A 22,587-nucleotide genomic window follows, 5' to 3' on the forward strand; every position below is an offset into this window, starting at 1 on the left:
GTATTAGAAACAAAGCTGATGTCTTTCAACCAGTGAAAGGATAAACTAAATGTAGAAGAACATCCATATAAGGAAATGCTACATGAAATGCTACTTAGCAATGAAAAGGAATGTCTATTTGTTGTAGAAATTAAACTTTGAGAAATATTTTAAGCACAAAATTCACTCCATTTGAAAAGGCTTTAAATTTCATATATCTACTAAAAGCAAGAAACTACTCCTAATCCTTCTTTCTTTTACTATATTTCTCTCTGAAAAAAGCAAATCTTTGGGTTTTTTCTATGAACATATTTTTATAGAATTCGATATGTAATTTTATACTGAGTATGATAGTGTTTGTAAATGTTAGCATATCTAAGTTAGCATATACATATGATTCATAACTTGAGTGTAATTTCTGTAAAAAAGAACTTATTTATGTTATGTATAATTCATATTATTAGCATGGCTAAATTTAAAAAGGAGATAGAGACTGTAGAATCACAAATTTAATAGCAGAGAGTAGCTTTAAACAATCAAGATTAAAAATTGTCAAGATTAAAATTTCTCTAAGAATATAAGTATCTAGAAACCTTTTAGAATTTTTAAAGTTATCAAATATAGTCACTTTATTTACAGATGGAGAAACTGAGGTTATTCAGATAGTATTAGAATAACCTCTGAAACTGTGACCTTCTGAGCTCTAAATTAATACAATATTGTTTTAAGCACATCTTGCTTGCTCTCATAAGGTGAATAAATTATACCCAAACCGGTCAACCTTGATGAAAGGCTCTAAACACAAAATGCTGAATTTACTGAAGAGGTGGTAGCAAATTCTTTTTGAATGGTGCGTTTTTTTTTTTTTCCCCTATTTTTTTTAAGGACAATTTTTGAATCACATATATAGATTCCCTGTCTTCATGAGAGTGGAAATGAAATGGCTTTCCAAAGACTATGTAGTTCCCTTCCTCCCACAGTTAAATGTTCACATTTCATTAAAAAAAAAAAAAAAAGGTCCAGTTTAGTGATTATGTATCAACTTGTGACCTTGATAATAGGTAGGCATTTATGGAGAGCTATAGTCTATAGAGTCAACTCTCCTCTACTTAAAAGCTGCTTGAAGGTAGTTTTCAATAGATACATTTGCTTCTGAAGACACTTGAAAGACTTCACATATGTTAATTATAGCAATCAAGACTCATATAGTCTGGAATTTTACAGCTTTTCAGAGAGCCTCTGGGAATAGAATATCTTCCAATTCACTGGGCAAGTTAAATCTAATTATGCTTCCTTCCTTCTTTTGGCAGCCTCCCCTTTGTATTCTTACAGTCGGCAAAATTAGAAAAATGCAAAAGAAAAAAAAGAAAAAATCTAAGAAAGCTGTATTATTATCAGGAGAAACACAGTTCAATATGTTGGAGGCTACGGCATGGTTGGAGTCGAGGATCAAACCAGGCCCTGACTTGTGTCTCCTTCAAAGTCTGGACACCTTGACAAGGTTAAGGACGGGAAAGTTGAGTAACACTGAGAAAGGGTCTGTGCTATGTGTCGTGCGCTCACCTACGTGACTTCCCACACACTCACCCTACAGAAGGGAACAATGTGGTCAGGGTCATGAATTCTTAGTTGGTCCTTGTTGTTCTGTACCTCCCATAACCCACTCCCTGGTTGATTGTCTTGCTAATGGCTTTAGCCAAAACTACCTGGCATCACGAGGTTTGCTTGTAGTTAATGTAAACTTGTTATAGGAACTTGCGGTCATCTGACTAGGTACTGATATATTACTCCTCCTATTGTGGTCTGCCTTATAAATGCTTGTAAGATGTGGAATAAAATCGGCACTGTTGGACATCCTCCTCAGTGTCCCTCCTGCCCCCATCTCTTTGTCTCTTAATTTCTTTTCACCATCCTCTTACCCTCACGTTTTCCTGGTCGATTTGTCGCGCCGGCCACGACATCAATATTATTCTCCTATTATACACTCTATTATTGGCAAAAAGCTCTCTGTGTTTGTGAAAAGATTGTATTTTCCAGGTTGCAAAGAGTAAAGTGGTCAACATTACTAAGAGACATTATAGATACAGCTACGCAATCACATACACACAAAACAAAAAAAACTACTTTTGAGTTTCAAGTATCAGCATTTGACACCACTTATATTTTTTTCTTATTTTTAATTGGAGAGAAACTAATCGGAGAAAAAGAAAAACAACTGAGATAAGAGCTGAGACATTAAATATAGAAAAAGACAATGTTAGGACAACGTAAAAAGAGAACATTGACCTTGAACCTATAGCAACTTTCCCAGGAAGCTAACCCTCTTATATGCAATAAACAACACAGGAAATAAACCTGCTGCAAGCTAGACTTGTGGGAAATCAGACTGCTATCTTTCATAACAATCCAGGAAGCTAAAGAATAGCTTCCATGAATTCTATCAGCAAATGAGGCCCCAAATGACCAGGACTTAGTTAATGACTGACAGCTTCTTTAAACTTTGCTCCCACTTCCAACTTAGTACTAATCAGAGAAGACCAAATGTGCACCCCAACCAATCACATAGAATGCCCCATCTAGTTAGTGTACCTACCGCTTCCCCAGGCCTACCACTTCCAATCAGGGCATCTCTGAAGCCCTCCCTTTTCCCCACTAGGAAACTTTCCTATTCTTTTGCCTACCTTTGAATCTCTGCCAAAACACAAGTGACAGTGGCTGATTTCCTCACTAAAGCAAGTTCTAAATAAATAGCCTTTCCTTTTCTCATTTGGTTGGTCTTTATTTGTTTTCACAGAGCAAAAAGTCAAAACAACAACCAAAGTTCTGTTTCAGAATCTTTAAATTGTTTTAGTTTTCTTCATGGTTTGAACTGTCCACTTCTTTTGGTTAAACATACTCCATCTTTTTAACTGTTTTCTAATATATCTTAGTGGAAATTATCTCATTTTGGGTGCACTTGTGTAAGTTATCAATTGAATATCTATACACGTTCAGATTCTGCATGAATTTTTATACATAGAATCCATAATTTTAAATGTCTGTCATTGAAATTGTAAGGTAGGGGCGCCTGGTGGCTCAGTGGGTTAAGTCTCTGCCTTCAGCTCAGGTCATGATCTCAGGGTCCTGGGATCGAGCCCCACATCGGGCTCTCTGCTTGGCAGAGGGCCTGCTTCTCCCTTCTCTCTGCCTGCCCCTCTGCCTACTTGTGATCTCTCTCTCTCTGTCAAATAAATGATTAAAAAAAATTGTAAGGTAAAATTATCACTGTTATATATATGTGTGTGTGTGTGTATGCATATACATATATAGATATATGTATATGACATAGTGGTGTATTGAAATAAATATAATTTAACAGGATGCAATATGTATTTATTACTAAACACTGGAATTTCATCTTCTTTAAATTTATTATTTAAGTAATCATATAACCAATAGCTGGTAACATATGCTTTCTAAAATGTGTATTTATTTATTTATTTATTCATTTTTTAAAAGATTTTATTTATTTATTTGACAGAGATCACAAGTAGGTGGAGAGGCAGGCAGAGAGAGAGGAGGAAGCAGGCTCCCCGCTGAGCAGAGAGCCCGATGTGGGGCTCGATCCCAGGACCCTGGGATCATGACCTGAGCTGAAGGCAGAGGCTTTAACCCACTGAGCCACCCAGGCGCCCCTAAAATGTGTATCTAACTAACTTTTCTTTATAAATCATTAAGAATTTACAATTATGTGTTTTTTCAATTATTAGAATATTAGTCAGCAAATTTTTAGTTCTGGCTTTCATTTTTTTCATATATTTTAAAGAGATTAAAAAAGGTCAAATTTGGGGCACCTGGCTGGCTCAGTGGGTTAAGCCTCTGCTTTTGGCTCAGGTCATGATCTCAGCGTCCTGGTATCGAGCCCCACATCAGGCTCTCTGCTCCCTCTGTCTTCCTCTCTGCCTACTTGTGGTCCCTCTCTGTCTGTCAAATAAATAAATAAAATCTTAAAAAAAAAAATTCAAGTTTCCCATACATTACTGTTTGATGAGCTATTTCTTGTAGAAAAATTCTAAATAGATTTGTTTTTGTTTTATAATGCATGACTACTATAAAGAATTTCAATAAACTTATCCTAGAATAATCAAATGGCATTAGTTAAACAAAAAAAAAAAAACCATGAAATCAGGAGCAGGTAAAGACAATATAGAGCTATCCAAACTCAAATGTTGTAGATTGCTATTCTATGTGTCAGTAAGTTGTACAGGTTACTTCTCCCCACCCCTCCCCAGCTCTTTTTTTGCCTTTTTGTATCTCATTCTACTCTACCTCATGTTTATCTTTCTTTTTTTTTTTTTACTTTTTATTAACATATAATGTATTATTTGTTCAGGGGTACAGGTCTGTGATTCATCAGTCTTACACAATTCACAGCACTCACCACAGCACATACCCTCCCCAATGTCCATCACCCAGCCCCCTATCTCTCCCACCCTCCTCCCCTCCAGCAACTCTGAGTTTGTTTCCTGAGCTTAAGAGTCTCTTATGGTTTGTCTCCCTCCCCGGTCCCATCTTGTTTCATTTTTCCCTGCCTTTCCCCCATGACCCCCACCCTGCCTCTCAAACTCCTTTTATCAGAGAAATCATATGATAATTGTCTTTCTCTGATTGACTTATTTTGCTTAGCCTAAGACACTCTAATTCAACTCATCCATGTCATTGCAAATGGCAAGATTCCAGGTGGTTTTTTATGGCTGCATACTATTCCATTGTATATATATACACCACATCTGTTTTATCCATTCATCTATTGATGACATCTAGGCTCTTTCCATAGTTTGGCTATTGTGGACACTGCTGCTATAAACATTCAGGTGCATGTGCCCCTTCAGATCACTACATTTGTATCTCTACAGTAAATATCCAATAGTGCAATTGCTGGATCATAGGGTAGCTCTATTTTCAACTTTTTGAGGAACCGCCATACTGTTTTCCAGAATGGCTGCACCAGCTTGCATTCCCACCAACAATGTAGGAGGGTTCGCCTTTCTCTGCATCCTCATCAACACCTGTCATTTCTTGACTGATTAATTTTAGCCATTCTGACTGGATGAGGTGGTACCTCGGTGTAGTTTTGATTTGTATTTCCCTGATGCCCAGTGATGTTGAGCACTTTTACATGTGTCTCTTGGCCATTTGGATGTCTTCTCTACAGAAATGTCTATCCGTGTCTTCTGCCCATTTTTTGATTGGATTATTTGTTCATTGGGTGTTGAGTTTGATAAGCTCTTTATAGATTTGGAATACTAGCCCTTTATCTGATATGTCATTCGCAAAAATCTTCTCCCATTCTTTGGGTTGTCTTTTGGTTTTGTTGACTATTTCCTTTGTTGTGCAAAAGCTTTTGATCTTGGTGAAGTCCCAATAGTTCATTTTTTGCCCCTGCTTCCCTTGCCTTTGGCAATGTTTCTAGGAAGAAGTTGCTGTGGCTGATGTTGAAGAGGTTGCTGCCTGTGTTCTTCTCAAGGATTTTGATGGATTCCTGTCTCACATTGAGATCTTTCACCCATCTTGAGTCTATTTTCATGTGTGGTGTAAGGAAATTTTCCCAACACCATTCGTTGAAGAGACTGTCTTTCTTCCATTGGACATTCTTCCCTGCTTTGTCAAAGATTAGTTGACCATAGAGGTGAGGGTCCATTTCTGGGCTCTCTTTTCTGCTACATTGATCTATGTGTCTGTTTTTGTGCCAGTACCATACTGTCTTGATGATTACAGTTTGTAATAGAGCTTGAAGTTAGGAATCAGGTTTATGTTTTAGTTCAACTATTTGTAACATTCTTTGCATATCAGGAATCTTGTCTTATTGGTTTTTCTGTGTACCCACCTATGATTTTGCAAAGTATACTACATAACAATGCAGATAATAATTTCAAACTGTATAAGATTTCAACCTTATCACTATAGCTTATAATGTTTATGTGAAACTAGACAAGAAGTCTAGACTTCTGTTTTCTCATCTATAAACAAGGGACCATCATAAGATAGATCAGAGATTTATTTTTATTTTTTTAAGATTTTATTTATTTGGCAGAGAGAAAGAGATAGAGGGAGAAAGCATATAAGCAGGGGATTGGCAGAAGGAGAGGGAGAAGCAGGTAGCGAGCCAGATATGGGGCTGGATCCCAGAGTCTTAGGATCATGACCTGAACAGAAGGCAGACACTTAACCAACTGAGCCACCCAGGCTTCCCTATATTAGAGATTTAAAGGGAACAGTCTTAAAACATGCTTAAATTAGCATGTAGCATAGAGCAGCTGCATGATAAACAATAACAAATATCTAACAACAATTTGTTAAATGAATGACTTTTCACAATCATTGAATAAAGAGAATGGACTTGGAAAGAGTTAAGAGGCTTACCTTCTGTCTCTCTTACACTTTTTTTACTAGATGAGTTTCATAGGGACATAGCATGTTTTCTTTCCTAAAGAGAACACTAGAGGCCACTGAATAGTATGTCCCTAGTGGAATCTAGCAACCTTCAGCTGGAATTCTTATCTAAGAGGTAAAATCATTTATCCCTATTCTTTATAAACATGTTTAACTGGCATTACTGAGTTCTTCAACATACTAACCTTATGATTCTGTAGACTCAAAGTCTAAAGATCAGATCTTTATACATGTCATTTCTTCTTTCTGAACATTTACTTCTCCCTCTTGATGTGACTTTTTTTTTTTCAACCTTAACATTTCAGATAAAATGATCTTCTCCTCTGTAATTGCTTTGTCTGAAGTATTATCCACTTGCATGCCAATCTTTTTCTGTTACTTCTATGGCACCAGGCAGTTTTCTTTACTGGACCCAGTATCACATGTTGGCTTGATTTTGCTGTTTCATTACTCTTCTTTTCCATTGTTTTGCTGTTGTTGTTTTGTTTTGATTGGCTGATTCCTTCAATAGGCTGTATGATTAATGAAGGATGAGATTTTATCTGTGCTATTTCCATATCTGATAATGCTTAGGGCATAGTAAGTACTCAAATTGTCAAAAAACCAACCTCTCTTCTGGAGCTGGAATATTTAACACAAAGACAGAGTTTGGGTTTAAGGAGGAACAATAGCTTTACTGCTTTGCAGAAAAAAGGAGGTTGTAGCAGGCTATGGCTTTTAAAACTGCAAGCCCACCTGGAAGGAGTGGCTGGTGAAGTTTTATAAGGAAATACAGGATCCAGCTGGTTTTGACAGGAATTATGTAGGTGCTCTCAGTCTCAGGTGTCCTGTCTTCTTAGTGGTACCAGGTTCCTGAAACAAAAGACTGAAGGGACGAGTGGAGGTTTGTGGAAGAGAGGAAAAAGGTTACTCTAAAATCAAGCTTGGTGGTGATGAAGTTGTAGAACCTAGGTGAGATTCGGTGGGCTGATGTCCAGAGCCAATGACCAAGAAAGAATTTTTGAGATATCTTTGGTGCAAAATGGCGGTTTATTAAAGCATGGGGACAGGACCCGTGGGCAGAAAGAGCTGCTGCCCCCGGGGTTGTGAGAGATGGCAGGTTATGTACCTTGTGGTTGGGGGAAGTTGAGGGGAAGGGAGGTTTCAATGGAGCTTTCATATGCTAAAGAGGGCCTACAAGGTGATACAGGAGGCCTTGTCGCTTGATCAATGTTGTCTTTTGGCCAGCCATTAACATCAAGATAGTTGGGAGATTCCTGGTGGGATGTCACAATCCTGCTATCAAGAGTCTTTGTTAGTGAGATTTAGGTTCAGAAGAGATTTAACTATATTTACATTTCCTTCTACCTCAGCCTCCTTCAGTTTTGTTTATGGAGGGGAGGGTGACATTAGGGCTTGAGGAACTGAGTTATTTGCCTCTGGAAATTGTTCTATTGATAAGGTAACTTCTTTGTTTGTAGATCTCTAGGATATTTGTAAACCAAGGGAGACTCCTTTCTTATAGGATTGTGATCTCTGCAAGTTAACTATTTGTTTCTCATTTATGGCAGTCAGGGGTGCCTGAGGAATGTCACACATATTACTGAGGGGAGCAGATGGAGAGGGGGTGCAAGGTGCCAGCTTTTGCTTTGTCCTCAGCCAGCCTCCTGCTCCCTCATCAGTGGCATGCCTGGGTGGCATGCCTGAGTGGTTCAGTCCATTGAACATCTGCCTTTGGCTCAGGTCATGATCCCCGAATCCTAGGATCAAGTCCATGTTGGGGCTTCTTACTCAGCAGGGAGCCTACTTCTCCCTCTGCATGCAGGTCTCCCTGTTTGTGCATACTTATTCTCTCTCTGACAAATAAATAATAAAAAAAATAAAATAAAATACGATCTTTAAAATAAAGTTTTGCTGAAACATTAGTGCAGCCATTTTTATTTTTGTTCTTTATGCTTTTCGGATACTTCAAAATAATATGCTGAATAAACCATACAAAACCATACACAGGAAATCTAGAACTTGTTTGTATAATTCTATTCCCAAAATTAGAAAAGTAAAGAAGAATGTAAAGGGTTAAGGTTAGGGAGCAGTAAAGGTTCAGGAACATAAATTTTCCTTTCTTTTATCTATACAAAAGTGTCAATTTAACTGCTTTCAGCAAGGATATGAATTTTAGGGGTGCCTTGGTGGTTCAGTGGCTAAGCTTCTGCCTTCAGCTAAGTCATGATCTCAGGGTCCTGGGATCAAGCCCCACATCAGGCTCTCTGCTCAGCAGGGAGCCTGCTTCCCCCTCTCTCTCTGCCTGCCTCTGCCTACTTGTGATATCTCTCTCTCTCTATCTCTGTTAAATAAATAAATAAAATCTTTTTAAAAAAAGAATATGAATTTTATATACAGATGTAGAGAGTGGTACATGATATCCTGTGTAAATAGGTTATTTCAGTTTCCTTTAACATTATAAAGCATTTATAATATAATACTAATCTGAAGCAATAATTGAAATGATATAAGTATTTAGACATGGCCTAATAGTTAAAGCTACTGAAGAGTCTTTGTTGCTCAGGAATTTAAACATTTTATCTTCAACAATTAAAACCTATTTTCTTGAATGGAAACCCTATTGGTCTAACTGAACTAGTATAGTTAGTACATAGATTTGGTATAATTAGTATGGCACATTGTTAGTTTTTTCTCTGCTTTTCAGATCCTGCTTTCTTGCTGTGAAAATGAAAAATCTTTCAAGGGATAAAATGTTGTACTTATTTGGTATCCCCTACAATGCTGTGTGTAGTGCTTTTCTTATGGCAAATGCTGACTAAATGAAATCTATGTATAATTGAATCCATGGTGTGTCTTTACACTGTTACCATACACTGTTACCATATACCAGATGCTATTTTATCTCACTTTAAAATCCTAATTAATTTATTGAGTTTCATATTTTAGTTATCATAGTAAGTGCAAAATAAAATTATGTTGAAAGATATGACCTAATTTAAAATTCACTAGGATTCTTTATCCAGAGAAACTGTAAAACAATACATGAATATTATTCTAACCTGATAAATTTGGGAGTAATTTGTTATGCAGCAATAAATATCTAATATAGGCATATAGAAAAATTATTTATCTAGTCACACAAAAATATGTTAGTTGTATAAGTCCCTGTGTCCGACTATTAAAAAATAGGCAACAGGTAACAAAATGTAAGATGTGATAGCTATTAACCATTCTGACATCTCATACTCTAATAGGCAGACTATCCATTTGAACATGTGAACAGATATGGAGTAATAAGGTAGACAGTGATATGTTTCAAAAGATTTTAAGATTCAGGGCTTTGGCAGTATTAAGGAGAGAATTTAGGAGTTGAATTGTCCAAAAAGATATGCTGCAATCCTAACCCTCATTACTTCAAAATGTGATTTTATTTGAACCTTGGACTATTACAGATCTAAGTAGTTAACTTGAGATAAGGTCATACTGGAGTGAGGCGGGCACCTAATCCAAGATGACTGGCATCCTTATACAGAAGATGGCCATGTGATAACAGATGTACCCAGAGAGAATACCGCATAATGATGAAGGCATAGATTGGAGCTGTGCAGCTGCAAGCTAAGGATTGTCAAAGATGGATGGAAAACTACCAGAAGCTAGGAAAAGGCAAGTAAGAATCCCTTGACAGGTTTCAGAGGGACATTGCTCTGTTGACATTTCAATTTGAGACTTCTAGGTTTCAAAACTATGAGGTAATAAAATGCCTATTATTCTAAGCCTCCCAGTTTGTGCCATTTGTTACCGCAGTGATGGGAAACTAATGCACAAGGATTTGGCATCAGACCACCTAGGTTTTGATCCTGGCTTCACACACAGATTATCCACTATTGGGCAAGTTATTGAACCTCACCTAGTTTGTGGGGGTTTGTTCTGGCAGCCCTTGGAAACTACAGAGAGAGAGATTTTCCCTACCTTTCCTTAGGATTTTTGCATCCTCATTTCAGGACTATTGGACTCAAAGCACTGATATATTTCATTTTACTGTCATCCCCTAGAGGCAACTCTAGCCCAAGTACTCAGACTGTAGAGTCAGCTCTGCCATTATGGGAATCTCAGTTCCAAAATTACATGTTGTATGTTTTGGGGCATGTGACTAAAATTCTCTGTCTCAGTTTTCAAATCTCTAGAATGGACATATTAAAATTTTTATAATACACCATTTTATCATAGGATTAAATACCCCATGCAGGTGAAGTTGGAGATGAGAGTTGACTGAGTTTAATTCCTATGAAATGTTTTTTTTTTTTTCCCCTAGGTTTCTTTACTACTCTTTTACAGTAGCAGTTACATCTTCCAAAATGCCTACCATACGATGAAGAAGGTAGCATCATCTATTCTCATCCTTCCCTAGGACTCCACTCTGTTCCCACAGCATATCTCAATGTGTCTCACTTGATACACCAGTCCTGCTTCTGAAGGATGAAAATAGCTCAAAATAATGCTAACACTCTTCAGGATGCCAAATGTGACATTCCACCAGCTGTGTGACTAAGGCAAATAGGAAAGGGCCAAAGAGAGAGGACAGACACAAATCCTGTACTTCCCAGGCACGATGAGTTATAGCTTCAAAAGAAGGAGAGAAGTTGAGAGGTGCTAGGAAAAACAACTATGGCTGTCAGACCCACCTTGCCTGAGGCATTCTGAAAGCAGGAGGTTTTTTTTTTATCAAAGACAGCAAGGATGAAGTGAACCTGAAGAGAAAACCACAAACCATACTAGTTTGGGCAAAGACTTGCCACCTCTGAAAACTAAAGAGATTTTGTCTGAATGCCATGTGGAAAGGATTATAGCGAAAAGGAATGCCTTAGAGTCCACAGCTGCACTTCCAATTATAGTCACCACAGGGAATGTGCCCTGAGGCAAATATTACCTGAATTTTTTTGCCTATGACCTGGATAAAGAATTTAGGCTAAACCCATGCCATCTACAAATGAAACAACGTAGGCTTAGATTACTTCACAAGAACAAATTTAGTTAAGAGTAAACTTGATATCAGTGTTTTTATTTTTCATAAAAAAAGGGCAAAAGAGCAAAACAATACCCTAATGGAAAGTTTAAAAGCAGGAATATAGAATGCTGAAATGCTATTTAGGTACACACACCTAGTTTGACACCTTCAGTAGATTAAAAAAGTGGATAAGTCTGCACTGTAATTAGATTTTATTAAGTGAGACACTAAAAATTTTTCTTTAATTGAATCAAACTGATAATATCTTGTTTTAATTCTTGTTTTGTATTTTATTGAAAGCTATTTCATTTTTTTCTGTGGTTATTGTCTTCATTGATTTGGGTTTTTACTATTCTACCACTATCAGTCCATTTATTTTTTCATGTACAGAAATTTGTAGAGACTGAAAGAATTTGAGCTACATACATACTAACTATAGATCAGAGTTTGGAAATATTTTTTTGAAGTACATCTCTTTATTTTCATATAACATCCATAAATAAATGTGTACATTTGAATAAATTTTCACAATGTGACTGTATGTAACTAACAATCACTGAGACCAAGCAGTAGAACATTGCCACTCCCCATGAGGTCTCTTCATCCTGCTCCTAGACCCTGCTCCTCCCTAGACAAACACTGTCCATACCTCTAAGAACTTAGACAGGTTTCTCTTCTTCCTATTTCATATAAATGGAATCATACTGCATGCATCCTTCTGTAACTGTCTTTGTCAGTTCAATAGTATGTTTTTGAAATTAATCTATTCTATTAAAGAGATAAGTTGTTCACTCTCATTGCTGTGTAGTTCTCCATGATTTGAATATACTACAATTTACTTGTTTTACTACTATGAACATTTCTTTTTCTTTGTTTTATTTAAACTCAAGTTAGTTAATATATAATGTATTGCTAATTTTAGTATAGAGTTAAGTGATTCATTGTTGCATATAACACCCAAGGCTCACTTTACCAAGTGCGCTCCTTAATGCCCATCACCCAATTACTTCATTCACCCCACCTCCCTTCCAGGAACCCCCATTTTGTTCTCTATAGTTAAAAGTCTTTGATGGTTTGTCTCCCGTTCTGTTTTTGTCCTATTTTATTATTACTTCCCTTCTCCTACATTCATCTGTTTTGTTTCTTAAGTTCCATGTATGAGTGAAATCACATGGTATTTGTCTTTCTCTGACTGACTTGTTTCACTTAGCATAATACATTCTAGTTTCAAAAAAAAATACATTCTAGTTCCATCCACGTTGTTGCAAACAGAGAGGTTTCATTCTCTTAAATGAATAAAGAATGGGAGATATATATATAGAGAGATATATATATATATCTATAATATATATATATCTAAATATATATATATATATATCTAAACACATTTCTCTGTTTTCCTCAATTTCTTTCATAAGTGTTCTATAGTTTTATATATATATGTGTATATATATATATATATATAAAATAAAGAATGGGATACATATCTCATTCTTTATTCATTCATCTGTTGATGGACTTCTAGGCTTTTCCATATTTTAGCTATTGTGGACATTGCTCTTATAAACATCGGGGTGGGTGTGCCCCTTTGAATCACTACATTTGTATCCTCTGGATAATTATCTAGTAGTGCAATTCCTGGGTCATAGGGTATTTCTGTTTTTAACTTTTTGAGGAAACTCCATACTGTTCTCCAGAGTGGCTGTACTGTTTTATATTCCCACAATATATAAATTATAAATATATAAAGTGCAAGAGGATTTCCCTTTCTCTGTATCCTCACCAACATCTGTTGTTTCCTGAGTTGTTAATTTTAGCCATGCTGACAGGTATGAGGTGGTAGCTCACTGTGTGTTTGATTTATATTTCCATGATGATGAGTGATGTGGAGCATTTTTTTCATGTGTCTGTTAGTCATTTGTATGTCTTCTTTGGAGAAATGTCTGTTCATGCCTTCTGCCCATTTCTTGACTGTTTTGCTTTGTTTGTATTGTATTTTAGGTATTGAGTTTGATGAGTTTTTTATAGATTGTGGACACTAGCCCTTTATCTGATAAGTCATTTGCAAATACCTTCTCCCATTCTGAAAACTGACTTTTAGTCTTGTTGGTTGTTTCCTTTGCCATGCAAAAGCTTTTTATCCTGGTTAAGTCCCAATAGTTCAGGTTTGCTTTTCTTTGCGTTGCATCTGGAGACATGTCTAGCAAGAAGTTGCTGCAGCCCAGGTGAAAAAGGCTGCTGCCTGTGTTCCCTAGGATTTTGATGGATTCCTGTCTCACATTTAGATCTTTCATCTAGTTTATTTTTGTGTATGGTGTAAGAAAGTGGTCCAGCTTCATTCATCTGCATGTGGCTGTCCAAATTTCCCGGCACCATTTATTGAAGAGACTGTTTTGTTGTTGTTGTTTGTTTGCTTCCATTCTATATTCTTTCCTGCTTTGTCAAAGATTAGTTGACCGTAGAGTTGAAGGCCCATTTCTGGGTTCTCTGTTCTGTTCTGTTAATCTATGTGTCTGGTTTTGTGCCAGTACCACATTCTCTTGATGATTACAACTTTGTAATACTGCTTGAAGTCTGGAATTGTGATGTCTCCAGGTTTGCTTTTTTTTTTTTTTTTTTTCCAGCATTACTTAAGCTATTTGTAGTCTTTTCTGGTTCCATACAAATTGTAGAATTGTTTGTTCCAGCTCTGTAAAAAATGCTGGTGGTATTTTAATAAGGAGTGCTTTGAATGTGTAGATTTTAATATTTGTTCTTCCAATCAATGAGTATGGAATGTTTTCACATTTCTCTGTGTTTTCCTCAATTTCTTTCATAAGTGTTCTATAGTTTTCCAAGTACAGATCTTTTACCTCTTTGGTTAGGTCTATCCCTAGGTATCTTATGGTTTTTGGTGCAATTGTAAACAGGATTGATTTCCTTGATTTCTCTTTCTGCTACTTCATTGTTAGTGTATAAAAATGGAACAGAATTCGGTGCATTGATTTTATATCTGTGACTTCGCTGAATTCCTCTATCAGCTCTAGCAATTTTTTGGTAGAGTCATTCAGGACTTTTCTTTTTCTACATAGAATATCATCTTGTCCATGAAGAGTGAAAGTTTAACTTCTTTGCCAATTCAGATGACTTTTATTTCTTTTTGTTATCTGATTGTGAGGCTAGGATTTCCAATGCTATGTTAAACAATAATGATGAGAGTAGACATCCCTGTTACATTCCTGAGCTTAGGGAAAAAGATCTCAGTTTTTCCCCATTGGGGATGATATTAGCTGTGGGTCTTTTGTATATGGCCGTCATGATGTTGCTGTATGTTCCCTCTATCCCTATGTGGTGGAAGGTTTTTTTCCCAAGAAAGGATACTGTATTTTGTTAAATGATTTTTTCTGAATCTATTGAGAGGATCACATGATTCTTTCTTTTAAATATTTTATTTATTTATTTATTTATTTGAGAGAAAGAGAGCATGAGTGGGGTGGGTAGAAGAGGAGGGAGAAGCAGAGTCCCTGTTGAGAAGGGACCCTGACAGGGGGCTTAATCCCAGGACCCTAGAATCATCACCTGAGCCAAAGGAAGACACTTAACCAGGTGAGCCACCCAGGCACCCTGATCATAGGGTTCATATCCTTTCTTTTATTAATGTGGTATATCGCATTGATTGATTTGTAGAGTTTGAACCACTCCTGCAGCCCAGGAATAAATCCCACTTGGTCTTGGTGAATAATTCTTTTAATATACTGCTGGATTCTATTAACTATTTTTGATAATTTTTATATGTATGTTGATCTGGGATATTAGCTGTAATTCTCCTTTTTAGTAGGGTCTTTGCCTGATTTGGGGATCAAGGTAATACTGGCCTTAGAGAACAAGTTTGGAGGTTTTCCTTCCATTTATATATTTTGGAAAAGTTTCAGAAGAATAAGTATTAGTTCTTCTTTAAATGATTGGTAGAACCCCTCTGGGAAGCCAACCAGCCCTGGACTTTTGTTTGTTGGGAGATTTTTTATTATTTCCATTTCTTTGCTGGCTATGGGTCTGTTCAGGTTTTCTATTTCTTCCTATTTCAGTTTTAGTCATTTATATGCTTCTAGAAAACATTTTTTCAAGATTGCCTAATTTGGTGGCATAAATTGCTTACAATATTCTCTTATAATTGTTTGTTTCTTTGGTGTTGGTTGTGGTCTTTCCTCTTTCATTCATGACTTTATTTATCTGGGTCCTTTCTCTTTTCTTTTTGATAAGTCTGGCTAGGGATTTATTAATCTTATTAATTCTTTCAAAGAACCAGCTCTTATTTTCATTGATCTGTTCTACTGTTTGTTTTGTTTGTTTGTTTTTGTATTTTTTCTGTATTATTGATTTCTGCTCTAATTTTTATTATTTCTCTTTCCTGCTATTTAGGCTTTATTTGATGTTCTTTTTTCCAGCTCCTTTAGGTGTAAGGTTAGGTTATGTATTTGAGACTTTTTTTGCTCCTTGAAGAAGGCATGTATTACTATGTAATTCCCTCTTAGGACTGCCTTTGCTGCATCCTAAAAATTTTGATCAGTTGTGTTTTCATTTGCTTCCATGTATTTTTTAAATTCTTTAATTTCTTGGTTGACCCATTTTTTCTTTAGTAGGATGTTCTTTATCTTCCATGTATTTGTGGTCCTTCCATTTTTTTTTCCTTGTAGTTATCTTCAAGTTGCATAGCATTGTAGTCTGAAAATATGCATGGCATAATCTCACTCATTTTGTACCAGATGAATCCAGAATTGTGACCTAGTATATGATCGATTCTGGAGAATGTACCATGTGCACTTGAAATGAATGTGTTTTCTATTTCTTTAGGATGAAATGCTCTGAATATATCTGTCAAGTTCATCCGGTCCAGTGTGTCATTCCAAACCTTTGTTTCCTTGATGATCTTCTGCTTAGATGATCTTTCCATTGCTGTGAGTGAGGTGTTAAAGTCCTCTACTCTTATTGTATCATTATCAATAAGTTTCTTTAAGTTTGTCATAAATTGAGTCATATATTTGGCTGCTCCCAAGTTAGGCACATAAATATTTACAATTGTTTGATCTTCTTATTGGTTAGACACCTTTATTAGATATAGTGTCCTCCATCATCTTTTAGTATAGTCTTCACTTTAAAATATAGTTTTTCTAATATAAAGATGGCGATTCCAGCCTTCTTTTGATGTCCATTAGCATGATAAATTGTTTTCCACCCCCTCACTTTCAATATGGTTGTGTCTTTGGGTCTAAATGAATCTCTTGTAGGTAGCGTATCTGCAGGGCTTTTTTTTTTTTTTTAATCCATTCTGATACCCTATGTCTTTTGATCGAAGAATCTAATCCATTTACATTCAGAGTAATTATTGAAAGGTATGAATTTTGTGCCATTGTATTGCCTGTAAATTTGTTCTTCCTGTAGATTGTCTCTGTTCCTTTCTGGTCTTTGTTACTTTTGTTCTCTCTGCTCAAAGAGTCCCCTTTCATATTTCTTGCAGGGCTGGTTTAGATTAATTTAATTTTGGCTATCATGCCTAATACTGTTTTTATCAGTTTGCATACAATCTTGGTAAAACAATGTAGATATTTGGTAAGACTATGTAGACATTTTATTTGATATATATTTAAAGGTTGGAAATTACTATAACCTAGTTTTATGTATATATTCAGTTTTAGTGGTAAAAGTTACTTATTTTTACTTAATTATTTAATATAAACAAATATTCTTATGATATATTGTTTGCTTCAGGAGAGGAAGAGGAGAGAATGTTCTGGTTACTTGGGTCTAAGCTAATTAAATTTTGTTTTACTTGGCTTAAAATATTACTATGTTTTAAATTAGAAACCTAGGAACACATTTTATATTATGTTTTAATTAAATTTTTAATTTTGAGATATAGATTCATATGTGTTTTCAGAAATAATACAGAAAGAACCTATGTACCACATAGCCAGTTATCTTAATGTTAACATTTTGCAGAACCATAGCACAATATCAAAACCAAGCTGTTGGAACCCCTGGATGGCTCAGTCAGTTAAGCATCTGCCTTCAGCTCAGGTCACCATCCCAGGGTTCTGGGATCAAGTGTTGAATTGGTCTCCCTGCTCTGAGGAGACAGCTTCTCCATCTCCCTCTATTGCTCTTCTTTCTTGTGCTCTCTCACCCTCTCTGTCAAATAAATAAAAATCTAAAAAAAAAAAAAAGAAAGAAAGAAAAAAGAAAGAAAAAAAAAGCAAGATACCGACATTGGCATTGAGATATTCAAGGTGAAAATCATTTCCATTACCACAGAGATCCTTTGTGTTCCCTGTTTATAGTCATACTTCTCTCTCTCTCCTTTTCTCTTCCTTACCCCAGGTAATCACTAATTTGTTCCTCATTTTTCTAATTTTCTTATTTTAAGAGTGTGGTATAAATGGGATTGAGATTGGCTTTTTTTTTAAATTTAGCATAATCCCTGAAGATTTATTCAAGCTGTTTGAAGTATCAATAATATTTTCCTTTATATTGTTGTCTAGTAGTATATGGTATGGAAGTATCACAGATTGTCCATTCATCATTTGAAGTATATCTGGGCTGTTTCCAGTCTTTCAGTTATTGCTAAAGGGATATAAATGTTATGAACATTCATATACAGGTTTTTGTGTAGGTAAAAAATTTTATTTCTCTAAGATAAAGTCTCAAGAATGCAGTATGGTTGATGCATATTTAGTTTTATAAGAAACTGCCAAATATATTTAGAGTGGTTGTACCATTTATGTTCCTGCTAGCAACATATGAGTGATCCAGTTTGTGTTGATCTTGTATCCTAAAACATTGCTGAACTTACTTATTAGTCATAGGAATTTTGTTTTGTTTTAATTTATAGATTTTTTTAAGGGGTTTTCCATGTACAGAATCATGTCATCTGCAAAATAGGGACAGTTTTGTCTCTGCCTTTTCAGTCTGTTTACTTTTTATTTTTCTTCCTTATTACAGTATCTACAACTTCCTGTACTCTGCCAAATATGGTAGATACATTTTCTATGTTAGCCTTAGTGTAAGCATAATCAGTCTTCAATCATTAAATATTATATTCACTATATGATTTGTGTAGATGGGTCTTTATTAAGTTTAGGACATTGTCTTCTATTTCTAGTTTGTTTAGATTTTATGTGAAACACTTTTTCTGCATCAATTATTATGAACTTAGGGCTTTGCTTTTTTAGCCTATTGATGTGATAAGTTATGTTGATTGATCCTTGAATATTGAACTAGCTTTGTATATCTGAAATAAATCCCCTTAGTCATGTATCATTATCTTTATACATTGCTAGATTCTATTTGCTAGTATTTTGTAGTTTTACATGTAGGTTCATGAAAAATAATTAGTCTTTTTTTTTTTTTTTTTTTTTTGGTTGTTGTTCCTCCCACCCTCCAACCCCAGTTTTGGTATCAGAATAATGCCAGTCTCATGAAAGGAGTTAACAAGTATTTCCCCTTCTTTTATTTTCTGAATTTTATAGTTTCCATTTATATTGAGGTTTACTTACAACAATTGTATTCTGTACTTCAAAGGCTACATTTTTCTTCCATTGTTTTCTGGTATCGTATCAATTAGTTTTCCACGTTTTAAAAGAACATAGGAAAATATAAGAAATATTGTCAAGGAGAAAGGAATAAAATAAAGGACTCATAATTAAGGAATAATTTCTTTTTCAAGAAGAGTTAATCATTATTTTCTAAGTGTTGAAAAAATAACCTGCATTGTCAATAAAATGTAGTTTCCTATCTTTTCATTTTTTCATTGTGAAAAATATATATAACATAAAAGTTACATTTTATCTGTTTTTAAGTATATAATTCAATCATATTAAATACATTCTTATTATTGTGGGACTATTATACTTATTTAGAGCACAGTCAATCTCTGGAAGCCAAGACTGCACCTAACCCCAAATAAGATTTCCAATAAATTGTGTTCTGTAAATTAGAATTTTAATCCTGCTTGAGGCTGGCAGATGGTCATTGACTACACAAGGTATTTTGAATAGAATGGATAAAAACATCATTTCATTTTTTAAAGCATCATTATAAAAAATGAGGTCTTTGGTTAGATTGTTTTAACTTAAAAATAATTCTATAATAATGTAAATTCTTCTGTCATTTTTAATTGTGTCACAGATGTGATCTTTCCTATTATTTTGGAACATCTTAACTATCCATTTTCTATGATTGTCTTTATTTATTTTGAAAGAATAATTTGGCATATAACCTTGCTTCACACAATTATTATTGGTAGTAAAATTATCAAGAAAAGATAGGAGTCCACCATTGCCATCGTATTGATTTCAATTGCTCATTTGTCTTGTCAGTATTGTAGGTAAAATTAACACCATGTCCTTAATCTATTACTGTACCTTACTCTTAATTTTTGTTCTAACTACCTCTTCAATTCTATTGTTGCTAGAAGCTGGTTTTTATTATTTCCTGAAGGCAGATGAAGTGTCATCATTTATACTTTTTCTTCATTTTATCAGGTCTCATTTTGTTTCTCCCAAATACTTAAAACCTTACCTAAACCTGAAATCTGAAAGAAGATTTGAGACAATTCCATGAATAATTTTAAAAAATATATACATACATAAAGACAAAATAATGGATGAAATTAATATATCGTTTTGGTTGTTGGGGTTGAGGAGAGTGGTAAGGATCATAAGTATTTCCAAAACCCAAGGTTTATAATCATTCAAAAATCTTCATAATGATCCTTGGAACTGCATGCTATCATCTACATTATGTAGGTTCAGATGCAAAAATACAAAGAAAAAAGTTGCCAAAAGCACTTTCCTTTTGAGGCAGCTGGTATTTTAAATTATTTTTATCATATTTAATCAATTCACTTTGTTAAGAAAAAGTAAATCTATAAAATAGAACAAAGTATGTGAAAAACAAAATCTTACTCAGTTGTATAAATTCATTGTGTATGTAAGAAAGTAAGTTAGTGGCTATGTGTGCCAAGATATATATCTCTTTATATTTAACAACATGCTTTATTAGCATTTTATTGTAGAGAATTAGTGTGTTCTTCAATCTTATTTTTTTTTCCTCTTCATATAAGTACATCCATCAATTGCAAATGGATGAAAAAAAGTTTCTTGTCCCTTCTCAGAGTCATTGTAAATTTTTAAGACAAGAACTCTCCTTAATTACAGGGTCAAAGAACAGATGTTATGTTATTCTAACAGTGTGGAGTAGGCCCACTCTGAGCAAAAACTCTATATAGGCTTTTTATTTAAAAGTTGTTTTTCTTTTTTTTTTTTTTTTTTTGGATTTTATTTATTTATTTGACAGGACTCTGAGATCATGACCTGAGCTGAAGGCAGAGGTTTTAACCCACTGAGCCACCCAGGTGCCCCTATTTAAAAGTTTATTTCAGGTGCTTAGAGAGATAAAACAAAAGTGGAAGAAATATGGGACATTATTTGAAGACTGGAGGTCAGAGGTTGGAAAAGAAAAAAAATAAGATCACTTGAGGTACGGTAGCATGAACTATGCTTGAGTATAGTATTCAAGAGACACAAAAATGTCTCATATAATTATCTCTTATAAAACCTTGGACTCTAGAAAAAACTTTTAAGTCCCTATTTCTGAGTTTGGCCTCCAAATTTGAAAGGCCCACATGGAATGAAACTTTGTAGGAAGGTCATTGACTTTCTAAATTGTGGTGGCCAAACTCTGGGCCCTTTCTCAGTGTTCTTCACTATGTTAGGCCCAAGACTCTGGTACAACAGAAATGAGCAACAACTCAAATGAACTCACCAATCTTACTAAGTGGAATTCTCTAATAGAATTTAATTTGCTATTTTTATGAAAACATAAATATCACATGTATTGCATTATTTATAACTTTCTTTAACTAAGAAGATTAAACATAAAACAGTAAGCAATTTATTGAATATTCTCATATAAAAACATGTAGAATGGCAAAATTAACAGCAACTACTGTGATAAAAATTGTAATCAAGTCATTATTCAAAATGGAAACTCAAAGTCCAAAAACTTCAATTACTTTAAAAAAAAGCTAACTCTTCTAGTGATGGTAGCTCCATGAGCCAGAGAAATGTGCTCTAGGTTTTATATCATCTACTCAGTTCCATTATGTGAAAGACAAAAAGTGATGTTACTTTAATGAAATGTAAGAACCCATTTGCTAAAACCCTTTTGTACATGACAGTGTTGTCAGTTTCACGTAAGATCATTTTCTAAAATAACTTTGCATCCCCCCAAGGTAAATGCGCCCGTTCCCACTTCACAAAAAGGCAACGACACTATTGAAGGAAGCTCCCACCTTTCCATTGCTATTATTAATTCAAATGTCTACTGTTATTAATCCAAATACACCATCCCACTTTAAACATTGTGAATGCTTATTGTATATGTCCCATTACATTAATCATCTTTTGTTTCCCAATGTTATGTTTGAGTTCTTTTTCTATATTTTCACTCGTTAGTGAAAGAATAACTCCAGTTTTGTCTCTACTCCCCTGGGGAGTAATTTTAGTATTTACTGTAGCAGATTCAATCTGGCTAGCAATAACTTTCTATAAAAGTTAGTTCTTATCCAAATGGTAATGGCTTATATAAACACTACAAAGTTCTTCATGAGCTGCCCATAGTCTCATCAGATTTTATTTCCATCTTAGCATGTAATTGAGGTAGAACTATAATTACTTATAGATTTTACTTTTTGATTGATTCTAAGTATTTCATTTATGTTTGGCATTTTGTATTTTTTTTAATTAAGGTGTAATAGATATACAGCATGTTTGTTTCAGGTATATATGTATATACACTGTGCATATGTGCATATACTATGAAATGATCATAAGTTTAGTCATCACCATTCCCCACAAAAAGTTAAATTTTGGGGGGTTCCTGGGTGACTCTATTGGTTCAGGATCCGACTGGTGGTTTTGGCTTAGGTTGTGATCTCAAGGTCCTGGGATTAAGCTCCAAATTGAACTCCACACTCTGTGTGGAACTGCTTGAGATTCTCTGCTCTCTCCCTCTTTCCATCTTCCCCCCACACACTCGCTCTCTCTCTCTCTCTCTCTCTCAAATAAACAAATAATTCTTTTAAAAAGTTACATTTAGGGGAGCCTGGGTGGCTCACTGGGTTAAAGCCTCTGCCTTCAGCTCAGGTCATGATC

Source organism: Enhydra lutris, unplaced genomic scaffold, assembly GCF_002288905.1.
Source record: "Enhydra lutris kenyoni isolate GAN:26980312 unplaced genomic scaffold, ASM228890v2 scaffoldscaffold21, whole genome shotgun sequence".
Classification (NCBI taxonomy): domain Eukaryota; kingdom Metazoa; phylum Chordata; class Mammalia; order Carnivora; family Mustelidae; genus Enhydra; species Enhydra lutris.